The sequence below is a fragment of the Rhinopithecus bieti genome, unplaced genomic scaffold (assembly GCF_001698545.2).
Source record: "Rhinopithecus bieti isolate Rb0 unplaced genomic scaffold, ASM169854v2 scaffold_13207, whole genome shotgun sequence".
Lineage (NCBI taxonomy): Eukaryota > Metazoa > Chordata > Mammalia > Primates > Cercopithecidae > Rhinopithecus > Rhinopithecus bieti.
In genome coordinates, this window is record NW_016807866.1 from 3,435,650 (window position 1) to 3,454,954 (window position 19,305).

Below are 19,305 nucleotides of genomic sequence, written 5' to 3' on the forward strand. Positions count from 1 at the left end.
CCGGCTCCGGCCCGTCCCCGCCAGTCGTGAAGCTGCCTCGTCGCCGGCCCCGCCGCCGCCTGCTGCGTCCCGCTCCCGCCGCCTGCCGGCCTCCGCCGCCCGCCTCCACTCTAGCGCCCGCCGGCCGCCCGGAACGTCCGCGCCCAATAAAGCGTTCCTCCAAAGCGTGTTTGTGCAGTCGTCTGTATCCCCGCCTCTTGCAGTCGCTCTCATGTTAAAAAAAAATCTTTTACTTTTCTTTTTCTGACTTCAGCGAAAATCCCGCTCCCGGTGCCCTTAGCCCAGTTTCATTCATCCAAATTGTGGCCTTTCTTGCGCCTCCAGAAGACTCTATATTCCCCCTGCTTTTGATTGATCTTGAGGTAGATGATTTCAGGTTTGGAGGGATGCTAAGCGAACCAGCAGCCCGTTCCCTTCAGGTGACGGCGTGGCCAAGGACAGGGGCCCGCGGCACGGAGGCAGCTCACTTCGTCCTCTGTCCTGGGTCATGTACTCCTCAAGTCGTCGCCGAAATCCCCATTCTCCCGTGAATTCGGAATTCGGTAACGTAGTTTGGTGTATGGTTTTGTTTTTTCTTCCACCAGGTGTAATAAACAAAAATCATTGTACCACGTCCGAACTTTGGAAGCACAGCTTCCTACAGCGCTAGAGGGGTGGACGCATTTTTACGTTTGAATCAGTCTCTGGGTCAATTGCGAGGAGTATTACCAAGTTTGATTGAACTTAAGCTCAATTGACAAACTAACAATCACGGAGCGTCGGGAGATTGTTAGAAGTGTGCTTTGCATACTGTTAACTGGGAAAGGACTCGAGTGCCTCTCTATCAGGTCCAGACAGCCTGGCCAGGCATGCCATTGTGTCCCCCAGCTTGTTCTTCATGGATTTGGGAGAAGTTAAGATTGTATTGTTCAACCTCTTGAATATCCCTCTTGGTCCTCCTCCTCCCTTACCGGGATATGTAACTCGGAAAGGATAGGAGCAGTGAAAACAACATTATTAAAAGGGTAGATTTTTAATTAGGTGGAAGTTGTTTAAGCCCTCCCTTTAACCTATGTGTTTTAGGAAGTGTAGAACCTGGGAAATTTGTTACTGAAATTCCTTTTGTTTACACTTTCCTTGTCTTGGGGAGGTAGCAGGTGATACCGAGAGGTAACCTGTAGGCATAATATTTGCGCATTCTGTAACCCTTTGAAACCTGTGAAATGAAGACTTGCCCTACCCTTTGTTTTTGCCATAGTTGCCAGTTATCTTGGTTAACATAGCTACAAGTATAGGTTAAATGTATTTCTTTTACTATACTTTTTTATGTCCTATAATAACATAGCCTTTGGATGTGGAGCACTCATTTTTTACTCTAGTTCAGATCAACCGAGTGTAATTTGGTTAAAATAATAAATAACCTTCCTCGTAAATCTTCCGCATGAGGGAAAGGGGCAAAAAAAAAAAAAAAAAAAAAAACCCTAGAAAGTAGGTAATAAAGGTGAACTGCCTCTTGGAGAAAGAGGCCCCATGGCAGTAGATGGAAGGCTGTAACAATGGTGACTTTTGTACAATGGTGAAGTTATGTTGAGATCCTTGACCTAAATAAAGTAATATTAAACAACAGTTTCTCACTTATTTGTTCAAAAACCTATCTGTAGCTTGTAAATGTGTCACAAACACAAAGACTTCCAGGTTTTAGACCAGTTTACTTGCTTTCAGTTTAGGAAAATAGGATTCTAAAATAGGATGACTATTTGGGGGGAAACGGATTTAAAAAGTTAACTCTAGGCTTATGAAATGAAAAATGTGACTGTGAGTTTGCACACCGGTAGCAGGCCCTGGAGAAAGCACAGTTTTAACCTGAGGCACTTTGGGCTTCTGTTGCAAGAACGGTATTACTGAAGCTCCTCAGTTCTAAGTTGCATATATTTCACGTTTTTAGATTCTTAAATGTACCTCTTTATCCCTTTAATATGATGGATTTTCCTTTCCTCCTCCAAATCATTTATGCATCTTGGAATTGAGGAAAATGCTGTGTTAGGCAACTTTAACAGCGGATATGGAAGTTAAGAGGCTATAGTTTTTCCAGCCTTTGGACTCCCAGAGCTGCTCTCCCGTTTCTTGTCTGTGGTACTCAGCCTGGAGAGCATTCTTAGTCTGTTTGGAGAATATTAACTCCTCCCTGTCCTCGTTACTTTTTTTTGACCCTAGCTTGACTCCTTTAATTGAGCTTACTAAATTTTAAAATTTAAAATACAGATCATGTGTTGGTTCTCACAGTATCTGCATTGTAGCAAAGTCAATTGCGGGAACCCCCATTGAAAGATTTCAGAGTGTATTATGTAGAATAAGTCCTATTGAACTATACAATTGTACAATTAGTCACCCAGAAATTCCAATACTATGTTTTTCTCAGTTTGCAAGTGGGAGTTGATTATGAGTATCTACTTTTGTACTTCCAAGTTTGGGCATTTATGAATGATGATACTAGTCTTTCTAAGAAGACATTTATTTGCAGGTACCATTAAGCTTGATTTTTAAAAAATATGTGTACATAAAATTATTTCTGTTTTATATATATCCCTACTTTAGCGTGAGAAGTAGGTAAAAGTGTGGTTAAATTCTGAAACATGACAGTAAAGTGATGGATGTTGTGAAACGAGGCCTTTAAAGGTGACAAGCAATTTGAAAAACTAGTTGTTTAAACCAGTCTTAGACCATATTTATAGAAGAGTCTCCAGAATAAAAAGATTTCAAAAGTCCTGTTACACCCATACCAGATACCTTCAAGAGAGTTTTATTTATTTCTGGAAAACACAGTATTCAAAGACTGTAATGTGAAAGGACATAGTCACAAAGGAGAGACCAAGGCTGCAGTCCCAGATAGCCTCACTTCAGTGTGAGGAAGACCTTCTCTGACAATGGAAAAAGAAATGGATTGTCTGTGAGATGGTGAGGTCTAGATCCACCTCTACCCTGTCCTCCTGCAGTGAGAACTTTGAGGTAGATGAGGAGAAGGGGTCATACATTTGGTGAGGGAGTTTTCTTGAGAGTGGGAAAATGGTTGAAGCCCTTTGGTTTCACTTGATAATTAGATTTTAAAGGTTGGTGATAATTAGATTTTAAAAGTTAGGTAAAAGACTGAAGTGCCAATACGTGAATGGTAAAGCCACATACTGTGTAATGTAGAGGAGTTTAGGAGAAAAGGAAACTTTGTAGACACTTTTTATGCCTTGGGTATACAGGAAGAAGAAATTTGAGGAAAGCTGTGCAATACATATGTATTCTTTGGTTACTTACTTTGTGAACGCTAATTACTTCTCATGCCCTTTGCCCAGAAGGTGTTCACAGTTGGCATATTTAGATTATCAAAGCCCTGGGATAATACTTTTCCTGAAATCTTCTCATTGGTGTTCAGGAATTTTTACGTGAAGAATTAAAGGTTAATGGCTTAATAATTAGTTCACTTGCTAAATGATTGCATGTACAATAAGACAGCATTTATATATATCCTCATATTTTTCTAATAGGAATAAAGAAGATAACTATTTTGGAAATCTTAAGTTCTTGTTAAACCAAACAGATTAGTAATTTTTATGTTTAATACTCAACACAGATTATGTTTTACATTAAGATAACTCATTGAAATAGTACTTTGTAGGGTAAGGAGTTTTATGTAATCTGAGTTTAAGTTCTGACTTGGTTTAATTGAAATATAGAAAAGTATAATAATCAGTTCCTAAAATGTAGAAAACACTTGGTTTTCTGGTAGAGTGATGAAGAGTTTTTCTCTAAACTAGCAAGCCTTTTTTGATTAGAACACCTGGCAAAAGTTTTGTATTTGTTGTAGAGTTCTATTCAAGTTAGGATGTTCTGAAAGTAATGCCTGTATGTTAGATACCTTTTGGAGATGGAGGGTGCTAATAAACTCATGTATGAGTCAGGTCAACCCTAGGTCCTTGTAGCTTGCTTAGCTTGCTTGGCAACCATTTGCAAACTAGGAAATAGTGAAGTTTCTGCTGTGTGTTGGTGGGAGACATCAGTTCAAACCGAAACATCTAGCTGTCAAGTGGTCTTTTTTTTCTTCCCATGGGCCCTCCCTAAACAGCTTAGCCTTGTATCTTTAATAATCTCTTTGTGTTTTATCTGCTTGAAACCAGGCAACTTAAAATAGTTACCCAGTAATGGAAGACTTGACCCTGTGAACAATGTTATACTTTGATTTGGTATTAAATTTTCTTGGGTTACAGCTTATTGCCGCAGCAAACTATTGAAGAAGGAAGGAGTCCTGTTCCTGCCCCTGAGCTACAGCTAAGGTACAAGGAATGGCTTGGGGGTAAGGAGTCCTTCCGCAGCAGATATGGTTTGTATGTATGAAGACTGCTTGTCAGAAGTTGACATTCTGCACTAATTTTTTTTCTTAATTCATGACTCATACATTCAATACTGATGTTTCCAGATTTTAAAAATCTAGGTTATATCTAGTATTGTATGCAGACTACTATTGAATCTTCTAACCTTTTAGATTATAAAATCAGTTTCAAGAAAATTAAAGAGTTGAAAAGCAATGACTGGGAAATTCTGAAGTAATATTTTTCATCTAGTGTCTTGCTGTGTTTCTACTACTGCATGTTTAACTCATCTAAAAGAAACCTGGAATACCAGAACGGGATTTAACATCAAGGTGGAAGGAAGGGTAGAGAACACATGATAAAATACTGTGTGATTACTCATGTTATAAAAAGCTGTTGCTATTTAATTATCAAACTTTTCCTGTTTCATGTTCTTAGCTTTGGTTAGAATTTCCAATATACTCATGAGTTTATCTGTTTTAGTGGAAGGCAGTATTTTAAGACACGTGTTATCAACACATGTAGTTACCTCTTAGGGGAATCCTTATTTAAGGAATTAGTCAAATTAATGAATGGTAAGTTATCAATTTGTCTAAAGGAAGAACTACCCTTGGGTTTGGAAAGTGACAGTTAATTCAGCCTCTTATCCTTTTTGTTGCTCTGAAATTAGAGCAGGGGTTGGCAGCCTGTGGCTTTCAGGCCAGATCTCACCTGTCACCTGTGTTTTTATGGCTTGTGAAGTAGGAAAAGATTTTACAGTTAAATAGGTGGGAAAAAACCAGCAATACTTTATGACATTTGAATTTCATAAAACTTTCACTTTTCGGAGTCCATAAGTAAAGTTACATTGGAACATGACCCTGTCTTTTGTTTATATTTATTATCTGGTCCTTTACAGAAGAAATGTGGCAGCCCCTGATTTAGAGTGTATAGACACAATTTTCTAGGTGCAACATTTTTGGCTTCTTATGGTGCTGTTTTCTGATGTTACTCCCCTGATTTCTCCCTTCTTCTTCTTCTTCTTTTTTTTTTTTTCAGACGGAGTCTTGCTCTGTTGCCAGGCTGGAGTGCAGTGCAACCTCTGCCTCCTGGGTTCAAATGATTCTCGTATCTCAGCCTCCTGAGTAGCTGGGATTTACAGGCACGTGCCACCAGACCCAGCTAATTTTTTGTATTTTGTTTGTTTGTTTGAAGTAGAGACAGGGTTTTACCATGTTGGCCGGGATGGACTCAGTCTGACCTCGTGATCCATCTGCTTTGGCCTCCCAAAGTGCTGGGATTACAGGCCCTGTTCTCTTTATGTACAATTCCTTTAACCTTCATGTGGGTGATTTGCTGCCTTTTTTAACAAGCTGACAACTCTGGCATTTCCTTTTGTCTTCTGTGCTGGTTAAGGTCTCCTGGGTATCCCCTTGGCACTGCAAACTCAGTATGGTTAAAAACTTAAATGTATTGCCTATCCCCAAAGTTGCCTCTGTTATTGCTGATTTCTGTTTATCACTTCTCTGTCTTCTGTCATCTGAGCCTGAACAAATCCAGTTCTTTCTTTTCCTGTAGTCTCAATCACATACAGTCTTCTCTGCCCTAGTTGAACTGCTCATGGTTGTTTCTTCCTTAGACTCTTGCAGTTTCTTAGCTGGTCTCCTGACATACTACTGAGGGGAGGACAGCTAATACCTGTAAATACACTTGTAATGCAAATATGTGTCCCTGAGATACTTTAAAACACCTAAATAGGTGCACTTTTAACAAGGAAATAGTGGAAAGCATTGTTAAGTGATGGCTTTCTGATTCCCATACTAATTGATTGTATCAACCTTGTTGCTGAAATTACTGCATACTTCTCATTTTCAAATACATGCAGCATGAAGTCGCATCTGAGGCTGCCTCAGATATGACTCCCAACTTACGTTTTTAACCTCATCCTCCAGTTTTTTTTCCAAACTATTTTATATGCCCAGTAAACAAAGTTGTGCAGATTCTTATACCATTCACTTTTATTTTCTTTGGTGCTGGCATCTTGCTGTTTTTCTGTTTGGAACGCCCTCCGTTTCCACAATACCCCACCACCGCCATGAAAAACCAGTCTCATATTCTTCCAAGTTCATTTTAACTCGTTTGGTACATTAAACAAATGTCAAGGGCCTGCACCATTAGGAGTATAGACTAATTTTTGCTTTGGTTGCATGAGTCTCATCACGTCTCCTATCACATGGATCACTTTCTACTTTGTATTACAATTAATTGGTGAATGTGTTTTACCTCCTTTGCTAGATTACAAATTCTTGAGAGTTGAGTCTTTCATTTCTGTTCTGCTATGTTTTGCATATATGGTAGATACTTACTAAGCTGCCTTGAGGGGTTACTACTCTTATCTCTCTAAAATAGTTATTTGCTATGATACAGCGTGTTGACCTCAGGCTGATAGTTTGCTTACAAGTCAGTGCACTTTGCTCACGCTGGTGAGTTGTATGTCTACCAGAAGTTGTATTGATTTCCAAGACTGTTTTATGACAGATAATCTTGTTTCTATAAAATAATTTAAATATCATGTGAGCTGATGAAATGAGTGCGAACCTTTGTTTCCTGAAAACCAAGTTGGATTCTTTGGGAAGACTTGATAAAAGGTGAGTCATTAAAATAATGGCTGTAGAATTAGATATGGCTGAATAACTCAAAGTTTGGGAGGAAAAATAACAATAGGAGGATTCTGTATGTGGAGTGTTTTACAAGGATCTTTTAAAACTTTCCATTTTAATGAAGCTGAAACTGGAAATTGTAGATAATGCCATTTATAGATGTTGCTTAGATCAAGCAGAAGGAACTGAAATCATCAGGGAACTCCAAGTCATTGATTCCATTCTCCAAGTGCTTGTCATGACCCCCATATTGAGGTTGGCAAATGAATGTATGTTTGTGTGTTAAATAAAATACTTAATAAAATACTTAAGGTACGTATATATGGTTTTATGACTGGATATGGCTTTGGGTATAAAGGCTTCTGCTTTATAGAAAAGAGTTGATTTTAAATTTTCTATTATAAATGAGTAGAAAACCTTGTAAGATCTGAAATGAAGATACTGGATGTGTTACCATAGCATAAACGAAAGACTGGCATTGGGAGACTAGAAGGAGCTTTAGAAGCAGCTGGGACTGGGTTTTAGATTCTAGCACCTACTTCCTAAGGACTTTAACCTTTTGGATCCCCAGTTCCTTCTTCGTAAAATGGAAGTAATTCATTTGGGAGGGCATTTGAAGATAAAAGTGGTTATGTGACCTTAGAGGTAGTTAAGTGTAGTTCTGTCATTAAAGTAGCTTTGTGATCTCAGGCAAGTTGCTGTGAACTTCATTGCCAAGTTTTTCATTATTCCCAGTTTGTTAATGAAACTCCAAAAGATAAAAGTTATTGTTATAGCTAAGTTTATTTCATCAGAATCCCAAACTAGATCAAACCTGAAAAACAGTTCTTGCTCAGTAAATGTTTGAATTAGTGGTATTGGTACGTACTACTCTGCTCCCATCTATTATTGCCGTGAGGGGTATAGGACTGGTTTTGCCAGCTTTTTTTCTCTCTTCCTACTACCAGCCAGAAATCCAGATTTTATAGGAAATCTGTGTGTGTGTGGTTTTGTTTTGTTTTGTTTTTAAGATGTTGCCAACTAATTGAAGAATACGTAGATAACCATGGATCAAATGTAATGTATCTGTGGGTTAGGTTGGCTCTCATTTTGTAATCTAGATAATTCAGATAATTAGCTGTAGGTAGCCTGTAAACCTCTTAGCATCTGTGTTGACAAAGCCCACCTTGTTAATTGGTCACTGGTTTACAATAGGACTAATTTCAGTGATGGCAGCCACATTCAATTCTTAAAAGTAGTATCTATAGTTATGGATTGTTGGGTTGTATATTTCCATTTAGGCTAAAATGTACATGTAGGCTTCAGAGCTGCACCGTGTCATCTGTCAGGGAGTGATATTCACAGTCCACTTTTTCTTTCAGTGTCTGAGTGATTGCTTATTTTAGGCATGTATTAGTACAATCTGATTTGTACGCATTGTATTAACCTCTTAGGTGTTTGAAATACTATTGTCATGCAAAGATTACTTTGTCTAGAAAATACTTTTTTTGCTCCAAGTATATCTGTGGAATTAAAAATAGTTTACTCGTGATCCTTGGAAAATAGTATTACCATGAAAAAAATTCAGGTGCTCTCTTAGTAAAGAGTATAGCGCAGGGACGTGATGACATTTTTATTTTTGACCAGGCTTTGTGTTTCCATGAAATAGAAGCCAAGTTATTACCTTGAATAGCCTTACTTTTTTGTCTTTTGTTTCTTTCCCTCCCACTCCAGATAGATAACATCAAATTGCAAATAAAACGAACCCAGGTTGTTCTTACCTGCCTTTTGGCCCATGGTATAATTGACTTGTTTTGCTTTCCCTTCCAATCATTTTTACTATGATTACAGTCCCAGGTAAGGGAATTTCTATCCACTTTGGGCATACCTCAGTAGAGGTTGGTGTAGATGAAATTGCAAGTGAAAGCACAGACTTAGCAAAACTTTCTTTATTGCAGCCCTCAATCCTCATAAACTGGCATTTTTCTGCTTCTGTCCCAGAATCGAGAATTCCTGGTTTTGTCTTTGTTTAGACTTAAGTTTTTAAAAGTTTCTCTGTAACACCTCCCCTGGTGGTTAAGTGGTTTAATTTTGTCAGCTGAAGAAACCAAGTGCAGTTATAGTAGCCAGGTTGCTGTGGATATAATCCAGTTTGAGAAAATTATCATTGTGGTAATCAGAAGTGCAGTGTTGTGGTTGCATTTCAGCTGCTGGGAAGATGCTCCTGCAAATCCGTGTGTCGTCTTTGCTTCCATTAGAAAGGTGCAGAATCAGTATAAGTTCCAGATATCTGCTACCTTTTCATTTTGTGCTCAGATGCCCTATGTATGAATTCTGAATATAAAATATCTGTTCAGTCTGGTTTTGATTCAGATTTAAGGTGAATTTCTGTTGCTCAGTTGAAAAGCTAAATTTGAGAGTAGGCTCTGTCAGGCATGTTGTAGGAAAAGTGTATGGCACTGAAGTGTGTGGTTTTGTTTTTTAACTGCTTGACACTGTTAAGTAAGCAAATGACCCAGTCATGGGTTTTGATTGCCATTCTTCTGTTGGTGTACTGCTTGCCTTCTGTTTTGTTAATAGTCATATGAGAAAACAGTTGTATGAAGTATAGTGTCTTGAAGCTTTAAGACACCAGGTTTCCATTGGGGAGTCTGTCTCGCAGACTTTGGTAGCATTATTGGTCTCTTGGGAATGCCGTTCTCATGTGTGGACTAAGTAAGGGCTAGGAGTTTTTGCAAATTTTGTGTGTGTAAGAAGATTGAAGAAAACATTTTTCCTAATGTCATTTTCTTACGTATTTTATCTGATTAGGATGGACTCATTGGAAACTGTTGATAATTTGAAGATTTCCTATCAACTGGCATCCAAAGAAAACAGTTGTGACCCTATTTCCCTGGATTTTTATATCCCTCTACTTGTCCTATGTTTGCAATATAAGAGGAAAATCCAGCTGCCTTTATAATCTAGAATACCATGTTTCTGTTTTTATTTCTTAGGGTTAATTCAGGGCATAATTTCTACCAGTCCCTCCAAATACTGTTAAAGTTACCCTATTTGTGGTCTTACTTCTTATTTCTTGAGTGTTATATTCTCCAAACATTAGAGAAAATTAGAAGGTTTTAAAGTTTTCCAACTAAAAAGTATCTTTCAGAGCAAATACCCCAATTTCTGAATCTTCTGTTTATAACTTGGCCTGGAGAATTATAATCTGGTCTACCAAGAAGATGCTTGTGCTTAGGTTTTCTGCCTTACTCACATGGAAAGATGAGTAGAAACTATTTCCTTCTAGAAACAGTTTTTTTCTAGAAACATAAAATTGGAACCAAGTAGGCGGAGAACAGAAAAAAACACAAAGTTGACCTGGTAGGATGTTTTACCTCTATAAACCTTAAAAGTTGCTAGCCTTTGAGGGAGGCTGGATGAGTTGATAATAATACCTAACCTTAGCAGCTGATTGAAGTAGGGGTGCAGGGGTTATGTAGGTGTGTGTATGTATTTAAGATATGTATACACACATATATGCATATTATACACACACACATATATACAATTCTCTTGAATCCTCAGCCATCTTAAGGTTAGGTAGAGTGATTTACATTTTACAAGTGGAAAAACTGAAGAATTAAAACACAGACTTGGACATTGTATTGTACCCATCGCTCAGCTTCAACTGTTAATTTTCGGTCTCCTCATCTCTGTTTTCTTTATCTTAAAATTTTTTTCATTAATTTCCCTTGGCTAACGTGACTAAAAAAAATTGAAACTGTAAGAGCAGTTCATTTAACACTTGTATGATTTTTGCCTAGATCACTAATTGTTAGAATATGCGTTATTTTATCTTTTTTTAATCTGCATTATTTTGAGAGTTGCAGACATCTTGACATACCTTTCTTAGGAATAAGGGCCTTCTTCCTGACCACAACATAGCCATCACATTCAAAATTGACATTGATATGATACTACCACCAGATATTCAATTCATACTGAAATTTACAGTATTCTTCCAGTAATAGTTTTTAGTGTTTTAATTCAGTATTCAATCAAGGATCATTTATTTACTTGTTTAGTCTCCTTGAACAGTTCCAAAGCCTTTGTCATTAATAACAGTGGCACTTAGAGGAGTTTTGGAGTCCAGGCCTACTGTTTTGCAGAATCCCTCACTTTGGAGTTGACCGTAGTTGGTTTTCATGATTAGAGTTAGATTAGACATTGTTGACATGAATGAATATTCTATAGAGATGTCAGTGCATCACATCGGGAGGCATACCACTTTGTTAAGCAGTCATTTGGTTAGGTGACATTCACCAGAATGCGCCATTGTAAATGTACCTTATTTCCCTTTTGTATTAAATGATCTATGGAGTAACAAACTTGAGTCTGAATATTTTGTTCTCCAACAATATTCCATTGGTTTTAGCATCTGTTGGTGACTGAATCAGTTATTACAGGAGTACTTTAAAGCAAACCTAGATACATCATTTCACCTGTAAGTAATTAGTATGTAAGAAATAAGGACTTTTAAACAACTGTAGTGCCTTTATCACACCTAACTACGATTCCTTAACACCTAATGTTCGTGTTCAGATTCCCTGAATTGTCTAAAGTGTCTCTGCAGTTTTGGTTGACTCTGAATCTAAACAAGGTCCACAAGTTATGTTTACTTGATGACCTTAAGTCTCTTATTCTGTAACAGCTTCCCCCACTCTTTACCTTTCCGGATTTGGCTGATCACTTATGCTGTTTATGTATATTCTTCTATTCCAGGTAATTTCTCTAGACCCATAGGTAGAAATTTGATTAGACTCAGCTTTTGTTTTGTAAGAGCACTTAAGTGGTCTTGGGAGGGATAGATCACATCAAGAGGGACACATGTCTGCATTTTAGAGAAAAGATTAATTCTTGGTGTGGGTACAGATATTATCAGCCTCATCCATCCATTTTGAAGTCTCCCAGCAGCCTTTCTTCTGAAGGTTGTAGCATCCCTGTACTCATAGCCTGGGTGCATTACTTCAGGGCTTACCGGTGGTGATTTTTCTCATTACATTAGTCCTTTTGCATCAGTTAGCTGGATTTTATCTGACTTATGTTTATTTGTAGGTTTTGTGTGTGTGTATGTCTTCCTGAAAAGTGTTGTAAAAGGATGCATTCTTCATCTTTATTTCAGAAAGGATGTTCATGAACTCCCGTAGTGATCCTCTCAGATGTCCTCAGTTTTCTCATTTGTAAATTGTGAATCATTATTGTGTCTGCCTCTTGGGGTTTTTGTGAGGATTAGATGAGCTCAAACATGTAGTGTGAAAATAGTGGTTGGCACATGGTGTTTGGTAAATGCTAGTTACTAAGATAACTTCTTTAGTTTTGTGGGAACTGAACCCAACTGTAATGGAGAGGTAGAAGAGGGAGTTCTTCATGAGTTCACATCAGGGTGCTTGGGTTTCTGTTGGGTGAGCTGAAGGGAATTGTTGCTTGCCGGCACTGACCTGCTCTTTCAGCTGTGTGGAAACAATTGCCAGACAGACACGCACAGGAAAGGTCTGCACATATCACTGCACACTAGGAGGTGGATGTTGACAATTGCAGCAGTAAAACTCGAAACATATTCCACAGTGGAGTTAGCACAGTGAAGGGAAGTGGACCAGTGTGGTGGTAGGTGGTAGGTTGAGGGAGATGGTGGCTCTAGATACAGGTTTTTACTATGTCATAGTCCACTTAGATTTTTATCTGAATGAATGTATTTGCCTAGTCCAGTTTGCCTTGTCATTCCACATACCCTCAACTGGAGCTATTTGAGATTGCAGATCACTGGTGGGGGAGGGAGGAGACTCTTTTTCCCTTTAGGCCTCTTTAATCTGCATCTCTTGTTGCTTAAAAAACCCACTGTCTATGGTAATATAGGATATTGGAAGTTTAGCAGTCTTGATGGTGAAGAACTTAGTTGTTAATATTTGATTTGTTTATTTAACAAACATTTGAGCACCTGTATTATGTAAGATGATGTTCTGGACACTAGGACACATCAGGGAACAACACAGAAAATTCTACCCTCATGGAGTTTACATACATGGTAGTGAGGAGACAGAAGAAACGTTTAAATTTTATAGCATGTTAGGTGTTGAGTACTGTGGATAAATACAAAGTTGGAGAGGAGGCATTAAGATGGTCAGGGAAGTTAGTTTATGCAAAGACGTAAAAGAAGAAGAGACAAGTCTTGTGGAAATCTGGGGTTACAAAGTGTTGCCTGCATAGGAAATAGCCAGTCCCAGAGGCTAGTTTGGTCCATTGTGATGAAAGGGTTGACTGCTTGCTGTGCTTATGCCCTGTAGTGGGCCAAGGGCAGAAGCATGGAGGCAAGAGGCCAGGACAGTGATCTGGGTGAGATGGATTGGTGATTTGAACCAAGGTGCTAGTAGTTGTCTTTGATTCTGGATGTATCTTAAGTAGAGCCAACAGGCTTTGCTGATGGATTGATTGCATGTGGGTTGAGGGAGAAAGTGAGCAGTCAAGGATGACTAAAATTTTTGGACTGAGCAATAGTGAGGATGAAGTTGCTATTCTGAGATGGGGAGGACTGAGAGTAGAACAGGTTTTTTGGGCAAAAGCAAATTATTCATAACCCTGAACAACAGGCAGCTACAACACTTCATCCATTAAGAGCAGTTGTCCATAGATTTTACTGTGAGAACCCTTGCATCTGTAGATTGTACAGCTAATTCTTTTTTTTAATGTTTTAAAGTTTTGGGAGTTGATAGATAAAGATTGGCTAAGATAGGATCCTATGGCCTGTGATGACTGGGTCAAGTATAGAATACGCCTTAAGACTTAACTCTTTTTTCCCCTCTGGTGGAATGACTAACACTGATTAAAAGAATGAAGGCAAAAAGCGTTCAACTTGGATGGTGAGAACATAGATGCGTCTGATCTTACAGCTGACTCATCTGGGCTTTGCTGTATATGGAGCCTATGCCTGGGACTTCTTTTTGTTTTTAATCTCTTTGTTTTCTCCATACACATCCATTCATATGATCACACAAAGATTTCAACTGGTTTTTATCTTACATGCTGTTTGCAGTCTTACTCTGTTAACAGTTGTTACATACCCATCTTGGGTATTTTCAAGCACAACTTTTTAAACATGCATGATCTTTTATCAATATCGTTAATGTTTCTTCCTGTCAGTAATGTCCTTTTCATTGAAGGTAGTATTGCATAGTGATTAAAGGCAAAAGCTATTTAGACATACAGATGTGAGTGCACATCCTGGCTTTAACAGAGACAACTGTGGCCTGGAGTGAGTTACACTACCTCATGGCTTCAGTTTTCTCATCTATAAAATGGTCATAATAATTGTACTTATCTCCTGATTGTTAAAAGGATTAAAGTAATGCACATAAAACTAGACACAGTACCTAGATGGTGTTAGGACTTAGGTTAGTGTGTTTATTTTTTTTTAATTTCCATTATTTATAGTTCACTTATCTTTGATAAACAGTCTTTTACAAGCGGATAGTGTTGAGCCTCTTGAATTCTTCTCATTGAGTTACACAAATGTTTTGGTCGAGATTACATAGTAATAGGCATTACTGCTCTGTTATTTCACATTTTCTTTTCTTTTTGAGACAGGCTTGCTCTGTCGCCCAGGCTGGAGTTCAAAGGCATGATCTCAGCTCACTGCAACCTCCGCCTCTCTGGGTTCAAGCGATCCTCTCGCCACAGCCTCCTGAGTAGCTGGGATTACAGGCATGTGCTACCACACCTGGCTGATTTTTGTGTTTTTTGTAGAGATGGGGTTTTGCCATGTTGGCAAGGCAGGTCTCGAACTCCTGGCCTCAAGTGGTTCACCCACCTTGGCCTCCCAAAGTGCTGGGATTACAGGCGCGAGTCACCATGCCTGGCCTGTTATTTCATGTTTTCATTTATCTTTAAGAAAATGGGTTGTTGGGAGTTGGCTCCTATATGTAATCTAGTATCTTTCACATAAAAGTTAAAACCAGTAGTAGTTTCATAGTTGTTCTTCCCTCACTGAGTGTCATATCTACAAGGTCTCATTTCTCTGAGATTTCTTTAAAAAAATTCATGATGAGCCAAACTTGTTGGTAGAATCGGGTTAAAATGAATGTATTTTGGGTGGAGTGTGTATGGATGAAGTAAATCTGGTGGTTTATGAACTTTTCTAGGTGAATAAGATTTTATTTGAGGAAATGGTTTACTTGGGAAATTAATCCATTCTCCCCACTCCTGTCCCAGGAGAAACTGATAAAAGTAGAGCTGTTCTAGTGGTAGAGGGTTGGGAGGAGGGCCTCAATGCCTCCCTACTCTGCCTCAACGTCATGCATCAGAATACAGCTTCAGCACCATTTGAGTCCAGTCAGGGCTTTGTATAATTAATAACTTTTAAAAACTTGAGGGTGCAAGTTTAATAGAAATGTTTTGTCAAAAAGATTTAAGGGCAAATTCTTTATATTTTAGGTACGGTTAAAGCATTACGGTACAGGTTGAATATCCCTTATCTTAAATGCTTGGGACCAGAAGTGTTTGGATTGTGGGATATTGCATATTACTTGGTGGCTGAGCATCGCAAATCTGAACATCCCAAACCCCAAATGCTCCAGTGAGCGTTTCCTTTGGGCATCGTGTCAGTGCTCAAAAAGTTTTGGATTTGGGAGGAGCATTTCAGATTTTTGATTTTTGGATTACGGATACTTAATCTGTAGTGTTGTCTTTAGCTCCACTTACAATTTAAAACTGGCTGGAGTTCAGTCCAGTTGTATTAGGAAAATCTGTTTTGCTCTTTGTGTTACTGATGAACCGCTACAATACCCTTGCTCCACATTTTTAAAGTAAGCAAGGGTTGAGGACAGTCCTGTGTGAGCACACATACACTTTGTACCAAGCGTTGGTAGTCTATTCCACAGCTGGAATTTGCTTTCCTAGACCTTGAGTCAAGGTGACAAAAGTGAAAGCATGTATGAAAAGTCTTAAGAATTTTATATAAATTTTTTCTTTTTGTGTTTTACTTGAAGTGATTTAAGTAGGAGCTAATAGTTGATGAGATAGTTGGGAGTCTAAAATGTTAGAGAGAGCTGCGTCTTTAATGCGTTATTTTATCTAGTTCTTCTATATATAAATAACTTGGGAAGATCCTAATATGCCTTGCACATAGTTGACAGTTTAATTTGAAAGGAACTAATATCACTTCTAGTATATTCAGGTTGTAGGGAGTAAACTGACATTTACTGAACCACCCTCCCCATTGCACTGGGCAATACTAGCTTTCTCTGTTACTTACTCCTTATAAATCATAAGGAGCGAGTTGGTTTCATTTTAAAAGCCAGACAGTTGAGGCTCGTAGGGATGAAGTTGTTGCCCGAGATCCTACAGTTAGGAAGTGACAGAGCATGGAACCCAGCCCTTAAAAGTTGTGCTGTTTTCTTCTGTACCATGCCACCTACATAGATGTGGTACCTACATCCACCTCCCTTCTTACAGAATCATGAAATCTGTCTGTTGGGGTGGGGAGAAAACAAGCTTGGGTATGCCCATGTTTTTTGTTTTTGGTAGGTTACACAAAAGTGATTGTAATTCAGGTAATTAGGTTTTCAGAGGTGTCTGTGTGTTCTGTAACCCTAAATTATTAGCTAAGTGAATATTTTTCATTTGGATCAGAGGATGAGCAGGACTTATCAAGCTTACCATTGACAGAGTGCTGGACTAGGTGTCTCAGATTGTACCTTGAGTGTGTGGTTTGTAAATTGACTCCAAAGCTAAAGAGGTGGTTGTTTGGTCACATTTAAGATTATTGCGTTCTACTCTTTGCAGGCCCGCCTGTGTCATTGAACTTATTATGATTTGAAGCCCTGACTGAGTATAGGAGATAATTTTTCTTGTTCCTTGTTTGGTTTTTATGGCAGGTGATTTTAAATTTTATTATTTTTTATTATTTTTTATTTTTTGATAGTGTGCCCATATATCCTGCAGTTTACAGATAGTTCCAGAATAATTTTCTGGTTTGGAAAATAAATGATATGGTCACCCAGATAGTACAAGAGAGATCTGGTCATGATAACTAATTACATTTTGGTCAACATGGTTGTCACCTGAAGAAGTGTTTATTTAAATTTGGTCTTACCTTTTTGTCTCTATTTGGTCTATTTGGTCAAATGCAGCAAATATTTACATTTACACCTCTCTATTTGGATTAATTCTTCAGTTGCAATTTAATTTATCCAGATACATGGAATAGAACTAAAACTGCATTCTGATTCTGTGCAAAACAATAAAATACTACTTTCTGAGAAGGCTGCCTTCTCTTTTGGGAAGAAGGGGAATCTGCTGTGTTTCAAAGCACCTGTGTATTCAGTGTTTGGCTCAATCTGCTCATCACCACTAGGGGACTGTTTCTTTTTGCATTCTACAAGTATACTCCCATTACAGAAGCTTTTTAAGAAAAAAAAAATGGACTACCAAGGAGCCCACTTACAAGCTTTTCATAACTGTACCTATTTTATTGTCTTATAATTTTTACTTGAGAGGTTTGCCTGAATGGTGAACTGTGACAATAGGCATATATAAATATAAAATACAAGTTAAAAGCCTCATGTTAGCTGAAGATACTTCCATGTATATTCTTGTAAAATAAGGGAACCCTGGACAATGCTCATTGTATTTTTTTCTTTAAAAGGAAGAAAACATATATATATATAACATACTGTATATTCAGAACCATTTTTAAGGAATGTACAGTTTATCTCTTGAAAGACTGAAATTCAAGGCTGTGACTATGACTAGAGTGTAAAATATAGCTGTATTGCATTATAGTATTTTATATATTCCTACAAACTAAATTGACCTGTTTTTGGTTTTGTTTTTCCTTTTCCAGTCTTTACCAGGTGCTGGTCTCTGCATGTATTTTAAGTTGGAAAAATCTAGAAACCTACCCACAGACTGGTATGGTATCCAGTGAGAAGGGAACTGTCCGCAGTGGCTTTGAAGGATCTGAGGAAGCCTAGGCCGAGAGTTGAGAATTCAGCCTTGAGCTAGTGTTAGGCTATTCTCTGCTACCTCTCCTGTGGGCAGAGCAGCTTTACTAGAGAAATTAGGAGTTAGGGCTAGCATGAGAACTTCATGCAGTTTGAGCATTCATCAGGCAGCGGAATATAGCTTCTATATCTGCCTTGCATAAATCAGATTTGACAATGAAAAACAATGTTACTGATAGTAACAGTGCTTCCCAGTGATTGAGGAAGTGCTTGTTTTCTTTTTGAGCACTTTGTTCTCTGAACAAATAAGCTGCAGCAGCTACTATGAGGCATAACCCACCCTATTTCCCCCCCAGATAAAACCAGAAATACCCAATGCTTTTCTTTCCCTTCTTTGGAAAGCGTGGTTGCTACTGCCATTGGGAATAGTGATACCTGATTAGCCAGGTAGCCTTCTGAAAATTGAAACAAGTGGCCTGAGGATGACTTGGATGGCTATTGGGTAGCAGAGAGACCTGGAGGCAGGGTTTCATACCTGCCAACAGCAGTTTTCCTTGTAATTGACACAGCAGTTTTCATTGTAATTGACAACTTTCCCTTAAGCAGAAACATTTGAAGGTACCCTTTTAAATAATGTTTGCTAGTCATCTGATTAGATTTTATTTAAAATTTAGATGATTCCTCCTACATAATGTCAAAGCATTTGTTTAAAAACTTGAAAACTTTTGGGAGTGGGGAAGGTGGTCATAAAAATATGATCATCTTCAGGATTTGGCAGGTATGGAGTGATACAAATCTCAACTTTCAAGATTTTTTTTTTTTTTTTTTTTTTGCTTTTCTCTGGCAATCTTATTTATGCCAGCCATTGACACTTAGAAAGCATTTAAATCACTTTTCATAGTATAATTATTGTAGTGCTTAATGCTTTAAAAAGGCATGCAGATGGAATGGAGACATTTCTATCCAGGCAGCTTTTTCTGCATTAGACCTAAGAACCTAATGTTGTAGGGCAGTAGTCTCTAGGCATTATGTTTAGCTCCTTTGTCAGGGAGAAGTGTGTTGTCAAGTTTCTAATACTGTGGTCTGCTGTGAACAGTATTAAGAAGAGGTAGCTTTAGTATCATTTATAGGACTTAAAAGGAAAATGCCTAGGTTCATCAGAAAAAGCATGGAAAAACATTTTGCTCTGAGGTTGCCTTACTGCAAAAGGAGAAATCATTTAGAAGTTAATGTGTGGAAGGCATTAGGTTGAATAAAAATGTTTTTTCGTATTGATCTGTCAGCTACAATTACAATTAACTTTGAAAATTCAGTATTTGTCTCTTTTTCAGGAGAAAAGACATCAAATTAATACGTTTAATTTTAGGTAAATTTAAA

General features: G+C 38.1%; 1 protein-coding gene across 1 annotated transcript in view; it reads left to right on the top strand.

Moving 5' to 3' along the window:
• MRPS6 (mitochondrial ribosomal protein S6) overlaps positions 1-19,305 on the top strand; it is a 71,041-nt gene that overhangs the window by 5,108 nt on the left and 46,628 nt on the right. The gene's annotated exons all lie outside the window — the stretch shown is intronic.